Genomic DNA, 12,962 nt, shown 5'->3' with positions numbered 1-12,962 from the left:
TGGATGCTCATATTGGTTCCTATATATTCCAGTATCATCATACCTAGTTCAATCTCATAACCGGCAAGTCTATTTACTCGTTCCGTAATGCATCATCCCGCAACTAACTCATTAGTCACTTTTCTTGCAAGGCTTATAGTGATGAGCATTACCGAGAGGGCCCAGAGATACCTCTCCGATACACGGAGTGACAAATCCTAATCTCGATCCATGCAACTCAACAAACACCATCGGAGACACCTGTAGAGCATCTTTATAATCACCTAGTTACGTTGTGACGTTTGATAGCACACCAAGTGTTCCTCCGGTATTCGGGAGTTGCATAATCTCATAGTCATAGGAACATGTATAATTCATGAAGAAAGCAATAGCAATAAACTAAACGATCATAGTGCTAAGCTAACGGATGGGTCTTGTCCATCGCATCATTCTCTAATGATGTGATCCCGTTCATCAAATGACAACACATGTCTATGGCTAGGAAACTTAACCATCTTTGATTAACGAGCTAGTCAAGTAGAGGCATACTAGGGACACTCTGTTTGTCTATCTATTCACACATGTACTAAGTTTCTGGTTAATACAATTCTAGCGTGAATAATAAACATTTATCATGATGTAAGGAAATATAAATAACAACTTTATTATTGCCTCTAGGGCATATTTCCTTCAGTCTCCCACTTGCACTAGAGTCAATAATCTAGATTATGTAGTAATGATTCTAACACCCATGGAGTCTTGGTGCTGATCATGTTTTGCTCGTGAGAGAGGCTTAGTCAACGGGTCTGCAACATTCAGATCAGCCTTTATCTTGCAAATCTCTATGTCTCCCTCCTTGACTTGATCACGGATGGAATTGAAGTGTCTCTTGATGTGCTTGGTTCTCTTCTGAAATCTGGATTCCTTTGCCAAGGCAATTGCACCAGTATTGTGAAAAAAGATTTTCATTGGACCTGCTGCACTAGGTATTACACCTAGATTGGATATGAACTCCTTCATCCAGACTCCTTCATTTGCTGCTTCCAAATCCGCTATATATTCCGCTTCACACGTAGATCCCGCCACGACGCTCTCCTTAAAACTGCACCAACTGACAGCTCCACCATTTAATAAAATACGTATCCGGTTTGTGACTTAGAGTCATCCGGATGAGTGCCAAAGCTTGCATCGACGTAACCGTTTACGACGAGCTCTTTGTCACCTCCATAAACGAGAAACATATCCTTAGTCCTTTTCAGGTATTTCAGGATGTTCTTGACCGCTGTCCAGTGATCCACTCCTGGATTACTTTGGTACCTCCCTGCTAAACTAATAGCAAGGCATACATCAGGCCTGGTACACAACATTGCATACATGATAGAACCTATGGCTGAGGCATAGGGAATGACTTTCATTTTCTCTCTATCTTCTGTAGTGGTCGGGCATTGAGTTTGACTCAACTTCACACCTAGTAACACATGCAAGAACCCTTTCTTTGACTGATCCATTTTGAACTTCTTCAAAACTTTATCAAGGTATGTGCTTTGTGAACGTCCAATTAAGCGTCTTGATCTATCTCTATAGATCTTGATGCCCAATATATAAGCAGCTTCACCGAGGTCTTTCATTGAAAAATTCTTATTCAAGTATCCTTTTATGCTATTCAGAAATTCAGTATCATTTGCGATCAACAATTTGTCATCCACATATAATATCACAAATGCTATGGAGCTCCCACTCACTTTCTTGTAAATACAGGCTTCTCCAAAAGTCTGTATAAAACCATATGCTTTGATCACACTATCAAAGCGTATATTCCAACTCCGAGAGGATTGCACTAGTCCATAAATGGATCGCTGGAGCTTGCACACTTTGTTAGCACCTTTAGGATCGACAAAACCTTCTAGTTGCATCATATACAACTCTTCTTTGAGATATCCATTGAGGAATGCAGTTTTGACATCCATTTGCCAAATTTCATAATCATAAAATGCGGCAATGGCTAACATGATTCAGATAGACTTAAGCATCGCTACGGGTGAGAAGGTCTCATCATAGTCAACTCCTTGAACTTGTCAAAAATCTTTCGCAACAAGTCAGGCTTTGTAGACAGTAATATTACCGTCAGTGTCAGTCTTCTTCTTGAAGATCCATCTATTCTCTATGGCTTGCCGATCATCGGGCAAGTCAACCAAAGTCCACACTTTGTTCTCATACATGGATCCCATCTAAAATTTCATGGCCTCAAGCCATTTTGCAGAATCTGGGCTCATCATCGCTTCCTCATAGTTCGTAGGTTGATACGTCTCCATCGTATCTACTTTTCCAAACACTTTTGCCCTTGTTTTGGACTCTAACTTGTATGATTTGAATGGAACTAACCCGGGCTGATGTTGTTTTCAGTAGAATTGCCATGATGTTGTTTTACGTGCAGGAAACAAAAGTTCTCGGAATGACCTGAAACTCCACGGAATATCTTACAATAAATAATAAAAAATCCTCGCCAAAGATGAAGACCAGGGGGCCCACACCCTTGCCACAAGGGTGGGGGGCGCGCCCCCCTAGGGCGCGCCCCCCTACCTCGTGGGCCCCCTGGAGACCTCCCGACTCCAACTCCAACTCTATATATTTGCTTTCGGGGAGAAAAAAATAGGGGAGAAGAAATCATCATGTTTTACGATATGGAGCCGCCGCCAAGCCCTAAACCTCTCGGGAGGGCTGATCTGGAGTCCGTTCGGGGCTCCGGAGAGGGGGATTCGTCACCGTCGTCATCATCAACCATCCTCCATCACCAATTTCATGATGCTCACCACCGTGCGTGAGTAATTCCATCGTAGGCTTGCTGGACAGTGATGGGTTGGATGAGATTTATCATGTAATCGAGTTAGTTTTGTTAGGGTTTGATCCCTAGTATCCACTATGTTCTAAGATTGATGTTGCTATGACTTTGCTATGCTTAATACTTGTCACTAGGGCCCGAGTGCCATGATTTCAGATCTGAACCTATTATGTTTTCATCAGTATATGAGAGTTCTTGATCCTATCTTGCAAGTCTATAGTCACCTATTATGTGTTATGATCCGGTAACCCCGAAGTGACAATAATCGGGATACTTACCGGTGATGACCGTAGTTTGAGGAGTTCATGTATTCATTATGTGCTAATGCTTTGTTTCGGTTCTCTATTAAAAGGAGGCCTTAATATCCCTTAGTTTCCATTAGGACCCCGCTGCCATGGGAGGGTAGGACAAAAGATGTCATGCAAGTTCTTTTCCATAAGCACGTATGACTATATTCGGAATACATGCCTACATTACATTGATGAATTGGAGCTAGTTCTGTGTCACCCTATGTTATGACTGTTACATGATGAACCACATTCGGCATAATTATACATCATTGATCCGATGCCTACGAGCTTTCCATATACTAGTCTATGCTTATTTACTTTCCCGTTGCTATTGTTACAATCACTACATAATACCAAAAATATTACTTTGCTTTCATTACTCTTTTGTTACCGTTACCACCACTATCGTATTACTTTGCTATTAAACACTCTGCTACAGATACAAAGTTTCAGGTGTGGTTGAATTGACAACTCAGCTGCTAATACTTGAGAATATTCTTTGGCTCCCCTTGTGTCGAATCAATAAATTTGGGTTGAATACTCTACCCTCGAAAGCTGTTGCGATCCCCTATACTTGTGGGTTATCAAGACCAATTTCTAGCGCTGTTGCCGGGGTGCATAGCTCTATTCTTTGAGTCACTTGGGATTTATATCTGCTGGACAGTATGAAGAATTTGAAAGACGCTAAGACAACAATTTATCCCTCAACTACGAGGGGAGGTAAGGAACTGCCATCTAGCTCTGCACTTGATTCACCTTCTGTTATGAGTAAGCTTGCGACACCTAAACCTGCTTCTGCTATTTATTCTGATATGTCGCATGTTATTGATGATGCTACTTCTGCTATACATGATACTTATGATGAGACTACTTATATGCTTGATACTACTGTGCCACTTGGTGATTTTCTCGAGGAACGACTTGCTAGGGCTAGAGAGATTGAAAATATTGAATCTGATTATGATGATGAAAGTGATGATGAAGAATCACTTGTTATTCCTGAGGGTTATTTATTTGATCAAGAAGCTTCTTTAGCTATTTTAGCTTGCAAAGATAGATATGAACTCAAAAGGTTATTAGCTAAATGGAATAAGCAATCTCTAAATGCTAGAATGAAACCTGACCCTGCTTTTGCTACTTCACCTATCTTTGTTACTGATAAGGATTATGAATTCTCTGTTGATCCTGATATAATTACTTTGGTTGAATCTGATCCTTTTCATGGCTATGAATCTGAAACTGTTGTGGCACATCTTACTAAATTAAATGATATAGCTACCCTGTTCACTAATGATGAGAGATCTCGCTACTTTTATATCCTTAAAATATTTCCGTTCTCATTAAAGGGTGATGCTAAGATATGGTTTAATTCTCTTGATCCTAGTTGTGTGCGTAGTCCCCAGGATATGATTTACTACTTCTCTGCTAAATATTTCCCTGCTCATAAGAAACAAACTGCTTTAAAGGAAATATACAACTTTGTGCAAATTAAAGAAGAGAGTCTCCCACAAGCTTGGGGGAGGCTTCTCAAGTTACTTAATGCTTTGCCTGATCATCCTCTTAAGAAAAATGAAATACTTGATATCTTTTATAATGGACTAACCGATGCTTCCAGAGATTACCTGGATAGTTGTGCCGGTTCTCTTTTCAGGGAAAGAACACCGGATGAAGCTGAAATCTTATTGAATAATATGCTGACAAATGAAAATAATTGGGCACCTCCTGAGCCAGCTCCTGCTCCAATTAATGATCCTATTCCTAAACCAACTCCGAAGAAGAGAGGTGTCCTATTTCTCAGTCCCGAAGATATGCAAGAGGCAAAGAAATCTATGAAAGAAAAGGGTATTAAAGCTGAAGATGTTAAGAATTTACCTCCTATTGAAGAAATACATGGTCTTAATTTACCGCCTATTGAAGAAACATATGATCTTAATCCTTTATTTATTGAAGAACCTCCAGACCCCGATAACCCGACACAGGTAGTAAAGGTAAATTCTCTCTATAGATATGATAAAGCTGAAATCCCTCCTGCTAAAATTGCTAGTCAATGCTTGGATGAGTTTGATAATTTTATGTTTAAGCAAGAAGACTTCAATGCTTATTTTGGTAGACAATTAAAACAAAATGCTGATATGATTAAATACTTGGGTGATTATATGGCTAATATTAGAGGTGAACTTAAACTTGTTAGCAAACATGCTTCTATGGTTACCACTCAAGTAGAACAAGTACTTAAAGCTCAAAGGGAATTGCTCAATGAGATGAATAGTAAAAAAATGATTATGCTGTTAAAGTGGCTACTAGAACTGGTAGAATGACTCAGGAACCTTTGTATCCTGAAGGCCACCCTAAGAGAATTGAGCAAGATTCTCAGAGAAATAAAATTGATGCACCTAGTTCTTCTAAAAAGAAGAAAAAGAAAAATGATAGAACTGTGCAAACTTCTAGTGAACCTATTGCTGAACCACCTGATAATCCAAATGGTATATCTATGTCTGATGCTGAAACACAATCTGGCAATGAACATGAACCTAATGAAAATGTTAATGATGATGTTCATAATAATGCTCAACCTAGTAATGATAATGATGTAGAAATTGAACCTGCTGTTGATCTTGATAACCCACAATTAAAGAATCAATGTTATGATAAGAAAGACTTTATTGCTAGGAAACATGGTAAAGAAAGAGAGCCTTGGGTTCAGAAACTCATGCCTTTTCCTCCCAAACCATCCAAGAAAAAGGATGATGAGGATTTTGAGCGCTTTGCTGAAATGATTAGACTATATTTTTGCGTATGCGATTGACTGATATGCTCAAAATGAATCCTTATGCTAAGTACATGAAAGATATTATTACAAATAAAAGAAAGATACCAGAAGCTGAAATTTCCACCATGCTTGCTAATTATACTTTTAAGGGTGGAATACCTAAGAAACTTCGAGATCCAGGAGTACCCACTATACCATGCTCCATTAAAAGAAACTATGTTAAAACTGCTTTATGTGATCTTGGAGCCGGTGTTAGTGTTATGCCTCTCTCTTTATATCATAGACTTGATTTGAATAAGTTGACACCTAATGAAATATCTTTGCAAATGGCTGATAAATCAACTGCTATACCTGTCGGCATTTGTGAGGATGTGCCCGTTGTGGTTGCAAACGTTACTATTTTAACGGACTTTTTTATTCTTGATATTCCTGAGGACGATAGTATGTCTATTATTCTTGGAAGACCTTTTCTTAATACTGCAGGGGCTGTTATTGATTGCAACAAAGGCAATGTCACTTTTCATGTTAATGGTAATGAGCATATGGTACACTTTCCAAGGAAACAACCTCTAGTTCATAGTATCAATTCTATCGAAAAAATTCCATCGATTATATTTGGAGGTTTTGAATTTCCTCTTCCTACTATCAAGAAGAAATATGATATACTTATTATTGGGGATGTGCATATACCCGTTGAGGTAACCTAGTGCTATTCGAAATTTCTCCGGTTTCATGTTAATCAGAATGAGTTTGTTAACAAGACTTGATCAACCTTGTTATTGGATTCCTTTTGACGAGCATGAGATGGATGAAACTAGAAGCACAACCTTCTGTACCCTCTCTATACTTTCTGTTATTTAGTTGAAATAAAGTATAAATAAATAATTTTTTGTCTGTTATCTGATTATCCGTGCAATATAAAAATACCTCGAAAATAAAAGTTCTCCAAATGCCCTAAAAATTAAATATGATTTTTATAGAATATTTGAGGATTTATGGAACAAAGAACACACCAGGGGGGCCAACCACCTTGCCACGAGGGTGGAGGGCGCGCGCCCCCCTGCCTCGTGGGCCCACGGTGGCCCTCCTCCACTTATTCCTGCACCCATCCTCTTCTTCTTCCCCCCACAAACACGAAAAACCAACTCAAGCACGAGTTCCAGCCTCTTTGCTGCCATTTTCGATCTCCTTGCTCAAAGCACCTCTCACAAAACTGCTTGGGGAGATTGTTCCTTGGTATGTGAATCCTCCATTGGTCCAATTAGTTTTTGTTCTAGTTCTTTATTCATTGCAAATTTTTTCTGCTTAGGTGACCCTGTTCTTGAGCTTGCATGTCAAATTTATATGGTCAAAAGTAGTTTTGATGCATGATATAGGCCCAGGCACTTGTAGGAGTGGTTGCTATCAATATTATTGAGTTTGGTTTACTTTTATTTTGAAGTTACTAAAAAAATTCAGAATTTTTCAGAGGAAGAAATATGCTTAGGAAAATGTTCCAAGGTGGTTCTTCAAGGAAGCAAGGACCCAGGCTTGCAATGCGTGATGCTGATGAAGAGCCACCAAGAGATGCTCCAGTGCGTCCTTGTGAGTGGCCTTCTGAAAATTTTATGGATCGAGCGGGAATTAAAGAAGAATTTAACGCATATTTGTGTAATGCTGGTCTTGAGGACTTTGAGGCAGACAAATGCCTCAGTATCATGATCTCACAAGCTCTTTTGTGAGGAGGTTTGAGTATTCATCTTCGTGTAATTCTCCTTCAGTCATGTTTGATCTTTATGACAAATCTTATACCATGGACTTAGAGGATTTCACTTTTGCTTGCAAACTTCCACAATGGGGTAGTGTTAGGTATCCCCGCAAATCTGAGTTTAGAAACTTTCTTGCTAGTATAACTGTAGGGGAATCTAGAGATATAACGCAAGCTACCATAGGGAGCATTCACTTTCCTGCTATACATTATTTTGCTCTCTTCATAGGAAGGTGCATAAATGCTAAGGATGAAGCATGTCACATGTGTGTCCCTGACCTCAGCATTCTCAGGAGTGCTGTGTCAGGAGACCAATCTTATCATATGGGAGCCATTGTAGTTCGTAGGTTGCATCATAATAGATATAATGGAGATTTCTTTGGAGGAATTTATGCAACCCGCTTAGCTAAATTTCTTGAGATAGACGTTCGTGAAGGAGACATGGAGTTGCCTCCTGCTTATTTAGATTTTGATTCTATGGTTTCTCACCATTTTCTCGAGAGGAACGAATCGCCTCTCCAGTACCGACTAATCTTTGACAGACGTCGTGCTGTCCATATTACTCTCCCTGCTCCTGCTTTCTTTGATTATCAGGCAAGAGGAGGATATACTATTACCAGAGAGGAGGCAGATGAGTACGAGAGGAGAGCGGAGGCCGCTCGTCGCCACACTATAGCTCAAGAGGCGATAGCCACTGCATCGCAATACGACCCCGACTATTATTATGGATATCAGCCAAGCCAGCCGTGGCCATAGACCAACTTAGGCCAAAAGCCTAAGCTTGGGGGAGTACGTATTTCTCACCGACGTTACATTTATGTTCACACACACTCATTGCTAGATGTCGGTGCTCATACTTTTTCATTGTATCATCCATGCTAGTTTATTTCCTTTTATGCTTTCTTCTTGTGTGTTTAATAAACCTTAAGAAAAAACAAAAAAATTAGTTGTAGCTTTTAATTAATTTACTTTCCATGCTTGTAGTAGTAATTAAAAAGAAAACCTAAAATATTTCCTATTCTTCTTTTGCTTGTTGGGAGCTTTCCCGTGTAAATAGTTTTATTTCTTTTCTTTTGTTTGGGGGTCAGTAGGAGAAGACCATGATTAAATTGTTGAAGTGGCTCTTATATGATTTATTGTTGATTTAACCAAGAGCCCATATTGCTTTGTCTTCTCCTATTTATTGAATGCTCGCAGATTCTAGCTTAGTCCAATGCACGTGCACTCTTATTATTATTCACATCGTTCGGTCGTGCAAGTGAAAGGCAATTATGATGATATATGATGGACTGACTGAGATGAGAAAAGCTGGTATGAACTCGACCTCTTCTGTTTTTGTAAATATGATGAGTTCATCGTTCTTGATTTAACTTGTTATGAATAAACATGTTCGCAATGACAATTAGAGATCATAGTTGCTTGTGCCATGCTTGATTAGCTATGAGTTATAATGGTTTACCTTGTGTGCCAACATGCTATTAAAATGGTTATGATGTGGTATGATAGGGTGGTATCCTCCTCTGAATGATTTAAGTGACTTGACTTGGCACATGTTCACGCATGTAGTTGAAACAAATCAACATAGCCTTCACAATATTTATGTTCATGGTGGATTATATCCTACTCATGCTTGCATCCAATGTTTATTAATTTTAATGCATGTACATGGTTGTTGTCGCTCTCTAGTTGGTCGCTTCCCAGTCTTTTGCTAGCCTTCACCTGTACTAAGCGGGAATACTGCTTGTGCATCCAATCCCTTAAACCCCAAAGTTATTCCAGATGAGTCCACTATACCTTCCTATATGCGCTATCTACCTACCGTACCAAGTAAATTTGTATGTGCCAAACTCTAAACCTTCAAATAATCATCCTGTTTTGTATGCTCGAATAGCTCATGTATCAACTAGGGCTGTCTATATCTTCCATGCTAGGCGGGCTATTCTCAAGAGGAGTGGACTCCGCTCCTCACTCACGAGAAAATGGCTGGTCACCGGGATGCCCAGTCCCATGCTTTATGCAAACTAAATCAAAATAATTGCAAAACAAAACTCCCCTTGGGACCTGTTGTATGTTGGAGGCACTCGTTGTTTCGAGCAAGCCATGGATTGATGTTTGTTGGTGGAGGGGGGGGGGGTATAAACTTTACCATTCTGTTTGGGAACCGCCTATAATGTGTGTAGCATGGAAGATATCGCCATCTCTTGGTTGTTATGTTGACAATGAAAGTATACCGCTCAAAATATTATTCACCTCTATTTCAAAACCGAGGTCTGGCACCTCTACAAATCCCTGCTTCCCTCTGCGAAGGGCCTATCTATTTACTTTTATGTTGAGTCATCACCCTCTTATTAAAAAGCACTAGCTGGAGAGCGCAGCTGTCATTTGCATTTCATTATTGTTAATTTATATTGGGTGTGACTATGATTGGATCTCTTTTACCATGAATTACAATGTCTAGTTAGTCCTTGATCTTTAAAGGTGCTCTGCATTTATGTTTTGCGGTCTCAGAAAGGGCTAGCGAGATACCATCTTGTTATATCATATTATGATTGTTTTGAGAAAGTGTTGTCATCCGAGAATTATTATTATGGCTTGCTAGTTGACTATGCTATTGATATGGGTAATCATGAGACCTAAGAATTATTGCAAATGTGGTTAGTTATAATCTTTGCTGAAAACTTGAATGCTAGCTTGACATATTTATAACAACAAGAGCAAATAGAGTTTGTAAAAGTTTTTCTTTATTTCTTTCAGTTTGTCAATTTAATTGCTTGAGGACAAGCAAGGGTTTAAGCTTGGGGGAGTTGATATGTCTCTGTCGTATCTACTTTTCCAAACACTTCTGCCCTTGTTTTTGACTCTAACTTGTATGATTTGAATGGAACTAACCCGAACTGACGTTGTTTTCAGCAGAATTGCCATGATGTTGTTTTACGTGCAGGAAACAAAAGTTCTCGGAATGACCTGAAACTCCACGGAATATCTTACAATAAATAATAAAAAATCCTCGCCAAAGATGAAGACCAGGGGGCCCACACCCTTGCCATGAGGGTGGGGGGCGCGCCCCCTACCTCGTGGGCCCCTTGGAGACCTCTAGACTCCAACTCCAACTCTATATATCTGCTTTCGGGGAGAGAAAAATAGGGGAGAAGAAATCATCGCATTTTATGATACGGAGCCGCCGCCAAGCCCTAAAACCTCTCGGGAGGGTTGATCTGGAGTCCGTTCGGGGCTCCGGAGAGGGGGATTCGTCGCCGTCGTCATCATCAACCATCCCCATCACCAATTTCATGATGCTCACCGTCGTGCGTGAGTAATTTCATCGTAGGCTTGCTGGACGGTGATGGGTTGGATGAGATTTATCATGTAACCGAGTTAGTTTTGTTAGGGTTTGATCCCTAGTATCCACTATGTTCTGAGATTGATGTTGCTATGACTTTGCTATGCTTAATGCTTGTCACTAGGGCCCGAGTGCCATGGTTTCATATCTGAACCTATTATGTTTTCATCAATATATGAGAGTTCTTGATCCTATCTTGCAAGTATATAGTCACCTATTATGTGTTATGATCCGTTAACCCCGAAGTGACAATAATCGGGATACTTACCGGTGATGACCGTAGTTTGAGGAGTTCATGTATTCACTATGTGCTAATGCTTTGTTCCGGTTCTCTATTAAAAGGAGGCCTTAATATCCCTTAGTTTCCATTAGGACCCCGCTGCCATGGGAGGGTAGGACAAAAGATGTCATGCAAGTTCTTTTCCATAAGCACGTATGACTATATTCGGAATACATGCCTACATTACATTGATGAATTGGAGCTAGTTCTGTGTCACCCTATGTTATGACTGTTACATGATGAACCACATCCGGCATAATTATCCATCATTTATCCGATGCCTACGAGCTTTCCATATACTGGTTTACGCTTATTTAGTTTCCCGTTGCTATTGTTAGAATCACTACATAATACCAAAAATATTACTTTGCTTTCATGACTCTTTTGTTACTGTTACCACCACTATCGTATTACTTTGCTACTAAACACTCTGCTGCAGATACTATGTTTCCAGGTGTGGTTGAATTGACAACTCAACTGCTAATACTTGAGAATATTCTTTGGCTCCCCTTGTGTCGAATCAATAAATTTGGGTTGAATACTCTACCCTCGAAAGCTGTTGCGATCCCCTATACTTGTGGGTTATAATAGGTTCATCATGGTCAAGTAACATGACCTCCGGAACAGGATTACCGTACCACTCTGGTGCAATATTGCTTTGGTTGACCTACGAGGTTCCGTAGTAACTTGATCAGTAGTTTCATGATCATCATCATTAGCTTCCTCAATAATTGGTGTAGGAATCACTGGAACTGATTCCTGTGATGAACTACTTTCCAATAAGGGAGAAGGTACAGTTACCTCATGAAGTTCTACTTTCCTCCCACTCACTTCTTTCGAGAGAAACTCCTTCTCTAGAATCCATTCTTAGCAACGAATATCTTGCCTTCGGATCTGTGATAGAAGGTGTACCCAATAGTCTCCTTTGGGTATCCTATGAAGACACATTTCTTCCATTCGGGTTTGAGCTTTTCAGGTTGAAGTTTTTTCACATAAGCATCGCAGCCCCAAACTTTAAGAAACGACAACTTGGGTTTCTTGCCAAACCACAGTTCATATGGTGTTGTCTCAATGGATTTCGATGGTGCCCTATTTAACGTGAATGCAGCCGTCTCTAAAGCATAACCTGAAAACGATAGAGATAAATCAGTAAGAGACATCATAGATCGCACCATATCTAATAAAGCGCGGTTACGATGTTCGGACACACCATTACGCTGTGGTGTTCTAGGTGGCGTGAGTTGCGAAACTATTCCGCATTGTTTCAAATGAAGACCAAACTCATAACTCAAATATTCACCTCCACGATCAGATCGTAGAAACTTAATTTTCTTGTTACGATGATTTTCCACTTCACTCTGAAATTCTTTGAACTTTTCAAATGTTTCAGACTTATGTTTCATCAAGTAGATATACCCATATCTGCTCAAATCACCTGTGAAGGTCAGAAAATAATGATACCCGCCGCGAGCATCAACACTCATCGGACCGCATACATCAGTATGTATTATTTCCAATAAGTCTGTTGCTCGCTCCATTGTTCCGGAGAACGGAGTCTTAGTCATCTTGCCCACGAGGCATGGTTCGCAAGCATCAAGTGATTCATAATCAAGTGATTCCAAAAGCCCATCAGCATGGAGTTTCTTCATGCGCTTTACACCAATATGACCTAAACAGCAGTGCCACAAATAAGTTGCACTATCATTATTAAACTTAT

The sequence above is a fragment of the Triticum urartu genome, chromosome 7A (genome assembly GCF_056163025.1).
Source record: "Triticum urartu cultivar PI428250 chromosome 7A, HENAU_Tu73, whole genome shotgun sequence".
Classification (NCBI taxonomy): domain Eukaryota; kingdom Viridiplantae; phylum Streptophyta; class Magnoliopsida; order Poales; family Poaceae; genus Triticum; species Triticum urartu.
Note: the sequence above shows the minus strand (reverse complement) of the source record.